The sequence below is a fragment of the Dermacentor albipictus genome, chromosome 2 (genome assembly GCF_038994185.2).
Source record: "Dermacentor albipictus isolate Rhodes 1998 colony chromosome 2, USDA_Dalb.pri_finalv2, whole genome shotgun sequence".
Taxonomy (NCBI): domain Eukaryota; kingdom Metazoa; phylum Arthropoda; class Arachnida; order Ixodida; family Ixodidae; genus Dermacentor; species Dermacentor albipictus.
In genome coordinates, this window is record NC_091822.1 from 104,589,765 (window position 1) to 104,606,414 (window position 16,650).

At 46.5% G+C, this 16,650-nt stretch overlaps 3 non-coding genes across 3 annotated transcripts; 1 reads left to right on the forward strand and 2 right to left on the reverse strand.

The window, feature by feature from the left end:
- Positions 1 to 3,269: 3,269 nt before the first annotated feature.
- Positions 3,270 to 3,342, reverse strand: TRNAA-AGC (transfer RNA alanine (anticodon AGC)). The gene has a single exon. It is a non-coding gene; the product is annotated as a tRNA-Ala (tRNA).
- Positions 3,343 to 6,953: 3,611 nt separating this feature from the next.
- Positions 6,954 to 7,026, forward strand: TRNAK-CUU (transfer RNA lysine (anticodon CUU)). The gene has a single exon. It is a non-coding gene; the product is annotated as a tRNA-Lys (tRNA).
- An 8,989-nt stretch (positions 7,027 to 16,015) lies between these two features.
- On the reverse strand, positions 16,016 to 16,106 carry TRNAY-GUA (transfer RNA tyrosine (anticodon GUA)). Its single transcript is given in 2 exon segments — positions 16,016 to 16,051; positions 16,070 to 16,106. It is a non-coding gene; the product is annotated as a tRNA-Tyr (tRNA).
- Between the last annotated feature and the right edge of the window lie 544 nt (positions 16,107 to 16,650).

A 16,650-nucleotide genomic window follows, 5' to 3' on the forward strand; every position in this document is an offset into this window, starting at 1 on the left:
GTTTCACGTAATAAGAATCAAATTTGAAAAAACAAAGAATGCAGCAGATCCTACGAGTTGGAATCTATATATAGCAAAGCTTTGTGTGTGTGCATAAAAAGCGGGAACACGAGTTTGTGTTGCAAGAGGCGACACGGAAGGCTTTATTCAGGCATTACAGAGAGGCTAATGCAATACCGCCGCGGATGCGCGCAGGCTAGCGCCATCTGGTGGTAGTGCAATGAATCCAGCGGCGCTCTCGGCGTGCGTACTCCGCTGTGATTGGTTGCCCTATTCTGCAACAGCCAGGCCGCAGCTCTCACTGTCACGAAACCCGGCGAGATTCTCAAAGAAAAGCATCGCTTTGGGTGTCGCTTATCTCCTATTATCTCCCGGCAACACGTGGCATCCATTCCTGAAACGCTCCTTTCTGCAAGTGCCAGCAGGCGGCGACACAAGGTTATACTTGCGCTGTCGCGGCCCCGGTTGGCATCCCCATAAACGAAGGCAAACTTGCACTTTTAAAGCGAAGCTTTCTTTGCATCTTCCTTGGACTTTCCCACTGCAGCTGCTGCTGCAGATGCTGCTGCTGTCTGGCACACCACGTCGGGGGCCGTTCAGAGAGTGCGCATAAATGACAGGAGCGAGGCAGAGAAAAAAGGCGACGCGAGAAATTCGTTTCGACCCCACCGCGTCGAATGTGCACAATGTGCTGTGGAGCTTCCTGGGCATCGCCACATTAATTAGCCTCTTGACAGCTGTAATCATTCGTGACCCTCCTCAAAAGCATTGCAGAAACTTCAGCGCTTGCCTTTCTACTAACATGCGAGTCTAGAGGGGACGTAGATAGAACTGTAGAGAGCTGGGGGGAGAAGAGGCAGTCCCCATACAAGGAGGGGTGGGAGGGCATAGGGAAAAGGTGACGTAAGGCAAGGCAACGCTACTACTATAACACGACAGCGGTTGCGGGAAGCTGCATAAACTTAAGTACAAGGTAATATACAGTACGTTTTTGCTGTTTCTGAAAAATAAACATCATGCAAATTTGTCATGCGGCAAACTTACGCAGGGCGTGCCGAAGCAAAGCCGCATTAATTAAAGCGCAACGCAGGGTCCAGGTGACACTACGGAAGCGATCGCATGTCGAATCAACACTTCTGTCCCCGACGCGGTAGCTTTGCGGCTATGGCATTGATCAACATCGCCTCAAGCAAACACCTCTCCCTGTGTGTTCTGTACGCACTACGCAGACAAACAGCAGGGGTGCACGCAAGGTAACGCCTACCATCAACTCACCACTCTCGTGTTAGACTAAATGCTGAAGAAATTAAACTTTCGCCATCAACGTCACCGATAATTATCGTCAATCAAAGCAATCAGCACAGAAAGCTTGGCTTACATCGATTCCCACAGTGAGTGGAATCTGCGTAATTATTTTTCTTAAAGACCAGGCAATTAACGGTGGTAAGCGTTACACTGAACGACGTAGAAGCCAAAATGCGATCTTACGGGAAAATTTGAGCTCGAATAGTGCAGCGGTAAGCGCAAAATATTTTTTCAAACCCGTTAAGCGAAATATGCAGGTCCCTGTACTTCTCTCTCTCTTCTTTTTCTTTTTGTATTCGCGTGACCGGAGCGTACTGCATCGTGGGCTGTTATCACATTCGTGTGACGACTACACCGTCTGTGCTGCTGGACTCTCACATAATCTAACTGGAGAAAATGTGCTTCATCGTGAAAACCTGAGTTTTAATTTTTCTCAACGTGGCCCACAACGTTTTAACTGACCTCTCAAATGACGAATCAACGGTAGGCAACTAGCTTAACTTCATCGATTATATCCAATGAAATAATAATTGAGAATAGAGGGCAGTACTGCTAGCATTTGAATTAAGAAGGAACAGCGCCAAGTAAGGCGATCACGAGAGGGAGAACGACACAGGACAAGCGCCAACTTCATCTATCTTTATTCACTTTATCTTTATTCAGAGATGACGTTGGAGCTTGTCCTGTGTTGTTCTCCCTCTCGTGATCGTCTTAGTTGGCGCTGTTCCTTCCTAATTCAAGTATGCACCATCTAGCCATAATGAACGTTGTCCTGGACTGCTAGCAGTTTATGCCGGACAGTTCTGAAGCCTATTTTATATTGATAACTATATATTCCGAAGAAGCCGGCCAGGACTGGGAATATTCGCTTCTACTCCCACTCATCCCCCCCCCTCGCTTTCCCAGCTTTAGGAATTCCCGAACCGTTGGGCTGCATAGCATGTCAAGAAGCTTATCGTGGAGATTCGCAAGAAGTATTTTGTTCAACACCACGCACCCACTGAAGTTAAGACACGTTTTTATGTAAAAGTATCATATTGCTACGGCACAATGTGTGCGATCACGAAAGGCAAGCAGTGTGAAGACGACGACGACGATTAGAAGCTAGCGCGGGCTGTTGCCTCTTGGCCAAGCGCAGCGTATTTTCCTGTAAATGTACTTGTACATAGCTTTTCGTCTGCGTTTTCCTACGTAACATATCTGGTGGAGGTGGACGGTCCCTGTACCTCGTCACGGAGCTTCGCAGTGGACGGTACGTCGAGCCTTCCTTCATGGCTCCCGGCGACGACAACCCGACTTCGCCGGCTCCGACACCTGCTGCCACTATATAGCAATATATATGTGCTGATTTCAATGAAATGCCCACTCATTATGACGCTCTTGTTTTAGTATTTAAACGTTTTAATTGTCCCTAATGGCGAAATATGGTAGGCTGCGGCACTGGGAATCAGTTATGTATCTGCTTCATCGGCAGAAAACTCAGACGCATATGGGCTTTGCTCATATTCTTTCTTTGTCTTTTTTTTTTGTTTAACAAACAATCAGCATGCAGATTTCTCAACGGAAAACAGAAATACTTATTATAATGACTTTTTTTATTAAGAGAAGCCATAAAGTCTTAGCGACATGGTTTGGTTACTTTATCGACAAGGAATACGTTTCTACATTACATGCTTACATTTTCTGTGACCGGCCAAGTTTTTAGGTTACCGCTTTCATAGTTGGTGTTCTTCAAATAGGTTGCTAGATTTAACGAAAGCATCCAGTTTCGGCATCAGTAGGCAAATCGCGGTGCTGGCGGGAAAACGGATTGAGTAGACGCGAAAAAAAGCTGCAAACGGCGTTGTTGGGCTGGCAGGAGCCGTTGCCGTTGGTTTAGTAAAGTAGCGGCTTGGGCTTGCGAAGTGCATTAAAACACTACAAGCTTAATAAAAAAAAAAACACCAGCGAAAAAAAAAAAAAAGTGGAGGTGCGGGGTATCGATCCCCGTACCTCTCGCATGCTAAGCGAGCGCTCTACCATCTGAGCTACACCCCCAATGGGAGAACCCGTCTAAGCGGAGCGGTTTTGTGAGAGGCCAAGCGCCAAACAACTGCCGTGTGTTTTCTGGACGAGAGTGTGATTGAATTTCGCTTTGGCGGTGCAGATTTAAACAGATAAAAACGCGAAAATGGTATTTGTTCGCACGGATCAATGAAGCATGCCTTCCATTTCAATTCGTGAGATTCGTCGCGCGGCAACATTTTGAACGGAGCCCTTCGAAGTGTGTGCACAGCTCGGCAAACAACTTCGCAGTTCGAGATGCTGCGGCTAGGTTCTGCTTGTTTGACGAGGAAGAGGTATGGATATGTGTTTCGCCTGTAGTCGCACCACGTTTTTTGGAGCACTAAGTAAGTAGTTAATAAGGTGAAAACGCACTTGGTCGCGTGACATACTATATTTCCCGAATGAAATGAACAAATACTGCAGACGAGCGGAACTAGGAATCGCAACTTGTTCCAGGTTGCTTCGGCGGATGTCGGCTACGATGGATTTTGTGTGCAGGATGAATTCCGAAGGCACAATGAATGCTAACGTGGCTATCAACATAGCGAATGAGAGCGTAGTACGAAAGGAAATTGTGGGAGTGTTCTCTCTCTCGCTCTCTCTGAGCATCCACCTCGGTACCATACCAGTGCGCGCAAGCTCGTGCGAGAACGGCAGCGAGAAAACGTTTTCTCAATTTTATATTATCGTGTATGAAAGGCCATCCATCACCTGAAACAATTTTTGGCGTACCTCTTCTCAGGAGTACTTTTCTCAACAGCGAGGAGCTACATACAATAAGCCGTGGCGGCGTTCGTATTGGGCATTTATTTTTCCTCCTGTGGCCATGGTTGTGTCTCGCCTCCTCAGAGGCTTTGCGTGCAGCTCGTGTGTTTTTTCTATTGTGTCGTGCAGTGGGATAAGCCGGGCCGGCCGCATGCATCAGATCCGAGATCGGGATGTGCGCACTGTTGGATCTCGGAGGTCTTTATTTCTGCCGCCGAACGAGACATCCCTGCAACTACGTTTAGTGAACGTAACCCCTCTGCGTCCCGCTGACTGCCGTCGCCATTGTACTACTGACAACCTTAGTCGCATTTTTTAAAGTCTACCCTTCGCCTTCGTTCGCGCAGCCTCACAAAGATTCCACAAATCCCGACTTTTCCTTGCATGCCCGTGCACAACAACTGTTGTAGCAGACGAACCGTATTCTTAAGCAGGAGCGCGCCATGGCTCTGAAAAAAAAAAAAAAAATGTAAGAAAAAAAACCTTCTGTTGTTGCATTTGTGTTTCTATTTTTACAGGTACATAAATCACTGTGTGTGCATATTCTAAGAAATATAAGCTTAATGAACCGGCATCATTAAAGCAGTCAGTGTACTGTACTTTAATGATTTTCCCTTTATAACTGTGTACTGCAATTAAAGCATTTCCGACGACGTCACGTGGGAAGCCAGTCGGGTTGCAAGCTCAAGTGACATCACTATATATTTATATATTTTTTTATTCGGTCGGCTATCCGCGTGTTTCAAAAATAAGAACAAAAGAAGATACATCATACAGCACGGCATGCTTGAATAACACCGTTTGTGGCGAGGGGTTTCGTGACGAAGCTTTCTAAAGGTTTCGCACAAAGAATCGACCTCGCAAAGTTCTACATTGAAACATTGCTTGAACTGATTGCGTGTCGCTGCTTCGTTCCCTTCTGTATCCAGCGGGAGCAATACGTACCACCCGGCATGTGCAGGGATGGAGTCGCGCCAATACTCGCCCCAGAGGTATGCGCTATTATTACAGTCGTCGAGCGTCCATTCACGGCGAGCTGCCCCCCGCAGACCTCGATTCTCCGAGGCACAGCGGTTCTGTTACACCCCCCTTCATCGATTGCACGCACGGGGTACGGCCAGGTACGGTGCAGTGAGGTACCGCCGCGGGGCCCTCGAACCTCGCACCGAGGTGGTGCAGCCCGGCGCAGCGAAACTTGCACCGCCTGCACTTTTTTTTTAAATTTTCGTTTGTGATGCGGTGCACCTTTTTCCGAATCGAAGAACACGTAAGCGTTGATTGCGTCGGGCAAAAGGTGCAGTGTCCGTGTACCGCCAGTTGCCGCCTGTACACGCGAATATCCTTCAGAGCACTCGCACTCGTCACTAGGACTCGGGACGATAAGAAGGAATGCCGCAAAATCAAATAAATAAATGAATAAATAAAAATTCTTTAAGGCGCGCTCGCCGGCAGCGTCGCGATCATTTCACCGCCCGCCATGCTGGTTATATATATATATATATATATATATATATATATATATATATATATATATATATATATATATATATATATACCAGCTTAAAATTTGTTTGACTTCGCTTCCAGCGTTTCCATCTTTTCATCTTTTTTCTGGCTAAACCAAGGTTATTGAGTTGTTATCGATATTTTAATGCCTTTTGAAGTTTGAAGTGTGCCACTAAACTCGTACGTCGATTTGTGTCTGTTTCTATTTCTTGGTGTAATAGTAATAAATCAGTCAATGCATCAATCAAAAGTATTTATAATAGCGCCCAGGACCAACTTCGAGGGCCTTGGTGCTGGCGCACTAGACAAAACAATGCGCAGGAAGTCAGGCCACGACGAAGAAATGAGGCTTCTGCTCCCCCTAAAGGTACAAATAATGTCCAGCCACGATATCCTGCTGGCGCTTCAATCGTGCCTCCATTCGCAAGGGGAAAAAAATCACTGCGTGGTGGGTCTTCGGTATCAACACGACTGTTCTATGCGCAATATAGCAACCATCGAGCGGCCGTGATAGCAACTTATGAAACGTCCCTTTTCGTATTGCACGGATAAATCTTGTTTCTAAAACCAAAAATGCAATAACACCGATAACGGGAACATATGAATACTGATCGAATTCGACAAAGATATTCACTGATTAACAAACCTGCGACCAATGAAAGAAATAAACGGAAAAGAAACGCGTGCTTTTCTTCATCGTAGCGTCACGTCCGTTCTGCACATTGTTTTCCACTTAACTTTTCCTGCACGATCGGTACTCTTGGCTGCTCGCTCACGCCTTCATTCATATCCCCGTTGGCTAATGAAGCACGGACACAGATACAGGCAGAAAAAAAAAGGAAAAGAAAAGGCATACCGCTCTCAGCGCCGGATGGCAACCGGGCGATCTGGTTCATCGAGACAGTGCAAAAATATCTGTCGCGTTTCCGTCCGTCTTCGAGCTGCAAGTCCCCTGGGCGGTTTGGTCACGTTACGTTTTCTTTTTTTTTTTTTTTCACCGATGCGAGACTTCTTTACACCTTCTCCCCCCATCTCCAGCCCTGCTGTAAGGCCACCTGCTCCATCGTTACTAGATACTCTAGTAACGTTGACCTGCACCACAACAGCTATGTTTGCACTCCACTACGCAGAGAGCAGAGAGAGAGAGAGAGAGAGAGCACCACGCGGTACCACGCGCGCTCTCACGCGGCCACGGCCGGGTCACGTGGATACGCGCGGCTTCGCTCCCTTCACCTCTCTCTCTCTGTCACTGTTCCTCCTTGCTCATGTTTTTTTTTTTGCTCTTTTGCTCCCTTCCTACAAGAGGGTACTTTTGGCCGCCTGTTCTCGTCGCCCGGCTAGCTCAGTCGGTAGAGCATGAGACTCTTAATCTCAGGGTCGTGGGTTCGAGCCCCACGTTGGGCGTAGTTTTTTTTTCTTCTCTCGTTTCCTTTTTTTTTTTTTCACGACACACCGTTATGTGCATTCTGCTTCTCAACCTTAGCGAGACAGTCTGACAAACCACTTGTGTTACTGACCGAGTTGACGAAGAGTTTTTACTGGGCCGGCAGAAACAGACGACCAAAGCAACTGATAATAGTAACTGCTTAAAATAATATAAGAAAACCACAACGCTAAGACCACGGCACGTTATTCAAATTTGTTTAATGAATTGTTTTCTGTCCTTGCGTTGTATAGTTGCATTGTCTAGATTGCTCTGGCAATTGTATATTTTGCATAATTTTCAGGTTTTCTTTGCTAACACAAAAAATTTCGATGAAGTTTTTTTCTGGTTTAATAAGTATCTGATGACCCAGTAATCACTGCACGAAAGCTCATTTGTTTCAGAGCGCGACAGGTAATTTATTTGGAGTCTTGTTAGTAGCGACCAGTCCAAGTTTCGTTCGAAGCAGTGGTAGATGCTGGATTACAGATATCTTTGCTCAATATAGCGCATGGTCCAAGCATGGGGCATCAACGTTTATATACCTATAAATGTCGTGCGGCATTATCATGCAGGTCTTATTGCGACGTTAGCCCATTTTCTTTCTTCTTTCTTTTTCGAGAAAGAGGATCGTAACCAATTTTCTTTCTTTTTCGGTTTTGTTCATTACGTTCTCGACGACACACTCAACCGTATTGAGGAAATTTTGTCCTCACAAATAGTCGTTGCATTCTTTTCATGCGATCCCTGTCGGATACTATGACTTTACAGGACAAATAGGCAATGCCGATGCACATAGCTTATATATTTATCATGCTGGGGCGTAACACAGGTTGTCCCACCTAACTTGAGAGGTCTTAAAAATGAAAGGCGCTCCGAGCGCGAGTTGAGCCGAATGCATAATGTTGGAATTGGCCTAGAGTTATTTTATTTATTTCAAGTACCCTCATGGCCCTGCGGGCATTATTGAGGGGAGTGGAACAAGACATACAATAATACAGATAACAAGATATGTAAATACATTTATGGGTCACAGCATTACATGTCATTGCATTATAGCATAACATTGCATACATAACATTACATAGCTCACTGCACTGAGTTTTACAGATTTCACAGATTTCAGCAATTGTGCACATTCATGGAAGGCTAAAAAAACCGAGAAAAGAAAACAACTAACAACGCAAACTTGAAAATCAGCAACACAGAGTTCGTGAGGGACCACGAAACGAAAGGCACGCATGTCATCAAGAAGAAACGTAGACACTTAACTTATGAACTTAACTTAACTTAACTTAGTTACTCAGGCTATTTTTTATTTTCTCCTTAACTAACGGATTAGTTGGGTTTAATTGATCAACTTTTTAAGCATTGGCTGCAGGCCCCAGGTGTGATACGCAAAGTTGTAGAGCACCTTGAAAAACCTCTCAATAAATTGTTTCCAACACAATATATCTCGCGTGGTCCTTTCGTCCGCGTTTCAAAGAAAGCTCGCGAGATATGAAAAAATACCACGTGAAGGGACGATTGCGCACTGTTATTGTGGTGCTCTCAATAAGTGTGCGATGGATCAACAAGGTCCGCTGCAGCGAGATTGGCCCGAGACAGGGCGTTATGTCTGGCGTAGGTATCTGGGAACGCGGCTTCTATCGCATGACGGTGCAAATGCGTGCAGCTTGCCGAGCTGTGCCGAAGCGATAAAGCGCGTAAGCATGGTGTAAGGCCACGAAAAAGAAAAGACGAAAGCAGCATTTTGATTCTGCTTGAAAGAATTAAAGGGCGAACCGCGTGGGAACGATGGAAGGCGATGACGGCTGCTGCAATTTTGCCTTTGTACACAAATGACCTTGTAGTAGTTTTAGAATTGGACGATGAGGCTGCAACTTTAAACCTTAGGGTTCGAAGAACAGCGGATGGATCACATGGGGAAAAAAACTAACTAGTAATAAAAAAACAAAACTTTGGCTATATTCAAGGAAGATAACGCATGTCTTCTTCAGACGATGACTGTTTTCGCACTGACCCCGTCTGCTCTCCTCGCACTTACTGTCTACGAGACGTTCTTTCTTGATCTCGCACCTGCGCATCGCTTCGTGGTCGCAGTATCGGGTGGCCGCGCCTGGCTTCACACTTGTGCTCCGTGACCGGTGCGTCAGTCCCTGAGGGAGTGCCCCCGCAGGCTGTTCCAGTTTACCTGATGTAGATCATACCTTATATATCACGTTTCAACCGATCCCGGCGAACTGCAATATATCCAGTGCTCCTCAGGCACCCGTATTCCTGCGTGTTCTCCAAAGCAACGCTACTTGGCTGTGACCACCGTTGAGCAGCAGATATGGCTTACTCCAGTGACGAAAGAGCGGATATAGTTTTGGCTCTGGGTGCGTCAAGTGGGCATAAAAAGCGCGCAGTTGAGCTATTTCAACGCTGGCATCCAGGTACGCGCCCGAGCTCAATGACGATTGTCCGTGCAAATCAAACGCTGACACCGACCGGGACTTTTATGAAGGAACGACATAAATCTTCGCTCCTGCTCGAGGACGTGGTGAGAGATATTCTGTCAAAACCTTCTTCAGACCCACATGCAAGTGTTCGTAGTGTGGATGCTGAAGCTGGAGTGTCAAAGTCTTCAGTGTGGAGAGTACTTAAGAAGAGGCAACTTCATCCGTATTACGTGCAGCTGCACCAGATGTTGGAGCCCCGCGATTTCCAAAATCGACAGGACTTTGCAAACTGGATTATAATCAAGACGGAAGGGGACCCAGGATTTTTCAACAATATACTGTGGACCGATGAAGCTACTTTCTTACGTAATGCCCAAGTGAACATCCACTACACTTACTATTGGAGCGAAGAAAACCCTCACTGGGTTTTGAACACACATCACCAATACCAGTGGTCGGGTAATGTATGGTGCGGAAATTACGGTGGCACTGTCATTGGCCCCGTGTTTCTTTATAGCGCGCTAACGGGCGAAAGATACGTCAACGACATCCTTGATGGAACGCTTGAGGAATTTATTTGCGAAGTTCCATTGGCTAAGTTCAAGGATATTTGGTATCACCACGATGGTGCTCCCGCGCACGGCAGCAGCAAAGCTTGCAAATGGCTGCATGAAGTATTCCCGCAGCACTGGATTGGACGGCATGAGCCCATTGTATGGCCGGCATGGTCGCCAGATTTAACTCCCCTCGATTTCTTTCTCTGGAGCTACGTCAAGGATCAAGTATACCGGACACCAACCACAACATCAGAGAACCTAAAAGAAAAAAATAAGAAAAGTCTGCAACTCCATCCCTGATACCATGATCAAGAGCACCTCGGAAAATGTGCCTGTGAAATGCGAAATGTGCATTGCAGCAGATGGTGACCGCTTCGAACACGCATTATAATCAAAGGGCGCCTTTTGGACTGAAGGTCACTGGAAAATCATTCCGACCCCCTCCCCCCCCCCCCTAATGCCGCCTCCCCACACAACCCCATTACACTCCATCGGCAGGCTGCCAGCTCTTGCCCATTTCAAGTATAAAAAAATAAAGCTATGTTCTTGTTCTCTTTCGTCTCCTTAGACACTTTATCACTTCTATCACTTTAGCAGCACACATTTGCGTCCTCATGCGCTAAAAGCCGCATGCCCAGATACCTACACCAGAGATAACGCCCTGTCGCGGAACCGTATTGCTGCAGCCGACCTTGTTCATCCATCGCACGCTTGAGAGCAGCAGAATAAACTCTACACTCTTATGCCATCTTCGACTGGTCGTTTCTGAGCGCTCTGGAGCGCTCTCGCGAGCGGCGTTGTCTTCGGCTGGTTGAAAGAGGGTGCCCGCCCTGCGTTCGGCTGGTTCTTCTCGATTGCTCTCCTCAACCTTTGAGCGCTCTGAGGCGCTCCGAGCCCTGTCGTCGGAGCAGTCGTCGAAATTGAAACGTCATCGCAGAGCCGCGTTGCTGCTGTTGGCGACGGCCCACCGTAACCTAGGCAACCTAGGCCACTGCGACGAACGCTCGTTCCGCCGGCGCGTCCGCCGGTTTTCCCGGCAGCGCCGGGAGCTTTCGATAAGCGAAACATCGGACGTTGGTAGTAGTCACGTGGTTTAGCATCTGCCATTGCCTCCTCCGAGAGCGAGTCGCACGTTTGGCTTGCGCGCTCGTCCTCTACCTCTGAGCTCGGGGAACGCCGGATCAGCCCGACTCTGCTTCGGGGGATGGAAGCGACCAGCCGAAGATAGCATTAGTATCGCTAAGTATGGACAGCTGGGCTAGTTGGTTATGACGCACGCCCGCAAAAGCGCCCTGTCGTAGTGCTCTATTGGCACCAGGTGTCTCACCGCCTCAAGAAGGTTGGCGACAGGTGCGGGGTGCGTGTTGTGTTTTCAGCACCGGAAAAGCTGGGACGAATGTGTCGCCTTGTAAACCAATCCCAGAAGAAATCAGCCTGCAAAATTAAGCACACCAAAGCCCTCGTTGAATGTGACGTCGGCGTTGTGTACAGTATTCCCCTCGCCTGTCGGAAATGCTACATTGGCCAAACCGGGCGCTGTCTGAATGAACGCTTGCTAGAGCATCGCAGGAATGCTACATCACTAAGTGGCGCTGGTCATTTAGCCGACCACATGCGCTGTTGCTCGCACAAGCCAGCATGCGAGGCTTTTTTCGAACGAACACGCGTGTTGCGCAAATATAGCGATCAGAAACACCGGGAAATATATGAAGCGTGTTGTATCTCCAATGCAAACGAGAACTGTGTCAGTGCTCCTTCTGTTGCACTCCGGACAAAAGAAATTGATTATCTCAGGGCAAACGGGTGTGTCGATTCAGCTAGGCAGGGCGGGATATGAACAAGATTGTATTGAGTGACGTAAATAGAAAGGAAAAAAAAGAGGGAAGAGTTTCTCTTTTTATTTTTGTTTTGACACCTGTGATGACCTTTGCTTAGACCAAGGATATATTTTTGAGTGGTCCTGCGCAGTAGCAGTCCCCCACCCCTTCCCCCTGTGTACATAAAGCCCTGTTTCCAATGAATAAAACTCAGTTGAAGTCCGGCGTTCGTGTTGTCTTTCTCGCCTCGTCCTTGTTCAAATGTGCGCTGGAACTATGTTTCACAATACACTCTTAAAACGGTTGCACCTTTTGGGGTGTATATTTGTCCCACAACAATAATCGTCATCTGCCCTGCTTTCGTTTTCTTTCCTGAAAACTCGGCGCTCGCTACTTTCCTGTCGAGAATGCTGCGTCACACTGATAACGCGCATGCCATTCGTGACTGGAAAGTGCCGGGCTCGCAGCGTTAAAGATAGGAAACGCGGGCAACACGGATGACGATTACTGTTGTGGGACAAGATACGCCCCAAAGGGAGTAAATGTTTTCTAAGAGTTTAAGAACGGTTTACACCCTTTGGGGTGTATACTTGCCACACACTCTTAAAACGGTTGCACCCTTTGGGGTGTATATTTGTCCCACAACAATAATCGTCATCTGCCCTGCTTTCGTTTCCTTTCCTGAAAACTCGGCGCTCGCTACTTTCCTGTCGAGAATGCTGCGTCACACTGATAACGCGCATGCCATTCGTGACTGGAAAGTGCCGGGCTCGCAGCGTTAAAGATAGGAAACGCGGGCAACACGGATGACGATTACTGCTGTGGGACAAGATACGCCCCAAAGGGTGTAAATTTTTCTAAGAGTTTAAGAAATGTTTACACCCTTTGGGGTGTATACTTGCCACACACTCTTAAAACGGTTGCACCCTTTGGGGTGTATATTTGTCCCACAACAATAATCGTCATCTGCCTTGCTTGCGTTTCCTTTCCTGAAAACTCGGCGCTCGCTACTTTCCTGTCGAGAATGCTGCGTCACACTGATAAGGCACATGCCGTTCGTGACTGGAAAGTGCCGGGCTCGCAGCGTTAAAGAAAGGAAACGCGGGCAGCACGGATCACGATTATTGTTGTGGGACAAGATACGCCCCAAAGGGTGTAAATTTTTCTAAGAGTGCAACGATAATCGCTATCTGTCTTGACCGCATTTCCTTTCTTGAAAACGCTGCGCTCGTTACTTTTATGTCCGGAATGCTATGTCATGCTAACGCGCATGCCGTTCGTTACTGGAAAGTACCGGGCTCGCCGCGTTAAAGAAAATAAATGTGGACAAGACAGATGACGATTATCGTTGTGTGGCAAATATACGCTGCAAAGGGTGTAAATTTTTCTTACAGTGTAACAGTGCGCAATCGCCCCGTCACGTGGCATTTTTTTCATATTTCGCGGGCTTTCTTTGGAACGCGGACGAAAGGATCACGTGAGATATATCGTACTGGAAACAATTTATTGAGAGGTTTTTCAAGGTGCTCTACAACTTTGCGTATCACACTTGGGGTCTGCAGCCAATACTTAAAAAGTTGATTAATTAAACACAACTCATCCTTTAGTTAAAGGGAAAATAAAAAAATAGCCTCAGTAACTCTACACCAGTTCCAACATTATGTAATCGGTTCAACTCGCGTCCGGAGTGCCTTCAATTTTTAAAACTTTGGCTCAAGCTATGTAGGACAACGCAAAGCTATTCCAAACTTTATTCGCATTTTGCAATCAGCCCTCCATGATTGGTCAAAAAAGTTTTTTGACCAGCCCTACTTCGCCGTTCATACAAGGTCGTCGGGGAACCAGTGTGTAGCCTTTCGGGGCATCGGTAACTACAGTATGCGGAAATCTATCTTGGCGGCGCAAACATGTGATGCGCATCATCAGCCGAGCTGTGCGTATGTGGTGTGAACTATCTTGGGTGTATCGGTTATAATTCAACGAAGACAAACCGGCGTCTGTGTATTGCCAGGAATGGAAAATTTGCTCGCTATGTGTCGCTTGGAGTAAGAACTAAAAGAAAAGAACGCATGCTCGTGTACGGTCAACCTAAGGCAACCCCGAAACACGTAAGCAGCAGGCGTTATCAAACATATGTGATACACCGGTATGGTTGTTACGCATTTCAAATCTAGCAGTCTTTATATCAGTGTGATATGTCTACGCTGGCCTCCCGTATGAGGCCGATGGCGCTGCTCAACATAGTAGTCACTGCGGTTGGTGAACCAAGGGCCCTATAATATAAAACTATTCCAATGTGCTTTTAGTCCAATCTCCTTACTTCATGTTTACGACGGCAGAAATGCGCCTGGAGTGTCCGTATAATTGATATCCCAGTAACAATTAAGCGGAACAACAGTGCATTTTTACGGCGAGTTTATTGGCGCATATATCCCAACTGGTGTCATCCTGGAAATTCATTCGAACGGTGGATACGCCTCGCAAAGTCACCGGCCGCAATGCGCAAATAACTACGTGGGCCTCACAGTAATCCATTCAGAAGTTAATTGTTTCTTTAATTAGTTGAATATCTGTTCCGATTGCTCGTCGAAGTAATGTCCGCCTCTTCGAATGCTACAGAATTACATAATGAGCAACAGGCGATTTCTTAAATGCAGGAAAACTTAAAGATGATCAGCCCGTACAGCAAATTAGTTATTGATACCTAGCTTACCAGTAATTGTTACCTGGCTTATTGTTCCTTTAAAAGCGATTAGCTTTCTTTGCCCCTTGTGCTCCTTTTCGTGGTTGGACGGTGGTCGATGGTCGGTCTTCGCCAGGAATACGCTCGTTCGTTCGTTCACTCGCTACTTTGTTTCTTCGCTCGCTAGTTCGTTCCTTCGTTCGTTCGTACAATTCACATACATAAACAATAACCATCGTTGTTCTCAGCTCAATCTCTTTTCTTTTTTCTTTTTTTTCCAGGAGGCATGCAGGTATGAAGCTTCACTTGACGCAAACAAAAATTACAAATTGAAGACATTTAGTATCGACACTCCTTTAAACATTTACAAGTATCCTGCATTGTCTTGCAGTTTGTTCTGAATCACGCGAACTTCGCAGCATCATGCAATGCTTATAACTGTCGCAGCTATCGGAAGTATCCGAAGTAGCAGCACAAGCAGAGCGATACGCAAGCCACTGGGATGCCCAGGGCGAGCCAAATGGCCTGCGTCACGCCATCCTGCAGCATGGTGCCTGGATAGCTTATATGACCGTTCTATACGAAATGCACAAGATTTCTAATACTCACAGAGTCAGCAGTAGTTCTTCTTTTACTGGAAAGCGTGTGTGGTACGTGTTTTGCGAGTCCGACAGAGGTGGTCTGTCTTCTCGACGACCTCCTCCTCCAGATTGCCGCGCGACTGGCCGTTCGAGGCACTTTGCCTCTATCCGCGGCTTACTTTCACGCTCGGAATTAGGAGCACTTTTATGTAGCACGTGCCGAACAACAGAAAGCTGTGTCGGCAGTTTTTCATGTTGCTCTACGATTTTGTCATTGACGCTTTTAATCTAATGACAATATTTGATAATGTGATTGTATAATTAAGACTAATTATGTAATTAGGTGGACTGCAAAAAGAACAAACATAATCTGAGTATTTCCAAGCGACGGGAAACAACATTACCGTGGTTCTGTCCCAGCTACGTGGCATCTGTATATTTTTAAATCTTGGTGCATGATAGTTGGGGCACCCTGTATACAGCTAGAACGTCCAGGCTAAAAACTTCCACTGAAGTGATTTGCATTGTACTGTAGTGTCCTAACATTTGCTTGTACAAGGGAAACTTGGTTACGTTTAATACATCTGAAATATAAAATAAAGATATTCAATAACCAATTACATTACGTCAGCAAATATATATGCAAGAAGATCAAGCCTTTCCGTTTTTTTCGACACGCAGGAGTTGTAAATGTAGCGCTTTTCTGCGCTTGTTACGCAGAGGTTCATATTTCAACATCGAGCTTCTGATTGATGTATGTACTATCCAAACCGTCACCCGATTTTGTTCGTTTACTCAGAGTCCAAATATTCCAATACGAACGAAAATAGCATCCTCTGCTGTGCTGTCACTCCGTTTGAATGAAAAGAAAACACAAAAAAATATTACTCCGTCGAGCCGGATTCGAACCAGCGACCTATGGATGTCCACAGTGTTTAACTTCTACAGTCCACCGCTCTACCAACTGAGCTATCGACGGCGACGAACGCTAACGTTTAACTTTCCTTGTTTACCACAAGGAGCTACGTCTTTTTTTTTTTTTATCGCACGAGCCGACGCAGCCGCTGACGGCAGGTCTACCGGGGCGGCGAACACAACGGCCTCGAGCTGGCCCGCGCCATGTTATCGCCTTTGTTATTGTACTTCTTTGTTTTGTTATGCCTTTCTTTTTTTCTTTTTTTACGTGTATTACATTCAACACATTCCCATTGTTCGGTATACGTGCCTCCTCAGCGTCATCACGGCACAAAGAATGTTGCCTCCAGAAAGGTACTCTTAGTCTCATGAAGTATGACAGATCACAGTGTAGCCGCTTCGAGGCAATTTGTGAACGCCGTTCGTACGATTATAATAGGCTATGACGTCGCAGTCTGCGCTCTGCATTTCTCGCTGCACGACGGTATCGATCCTCGTTACCATTTAAAGGGATACAACAAGTATACCGTGGTTTGCCATCCCTCAAGTTCCCACGCAAATCACTAGCCATCAGGAAAGAACTCAACAACAAAGGCTTCACAGTAAAG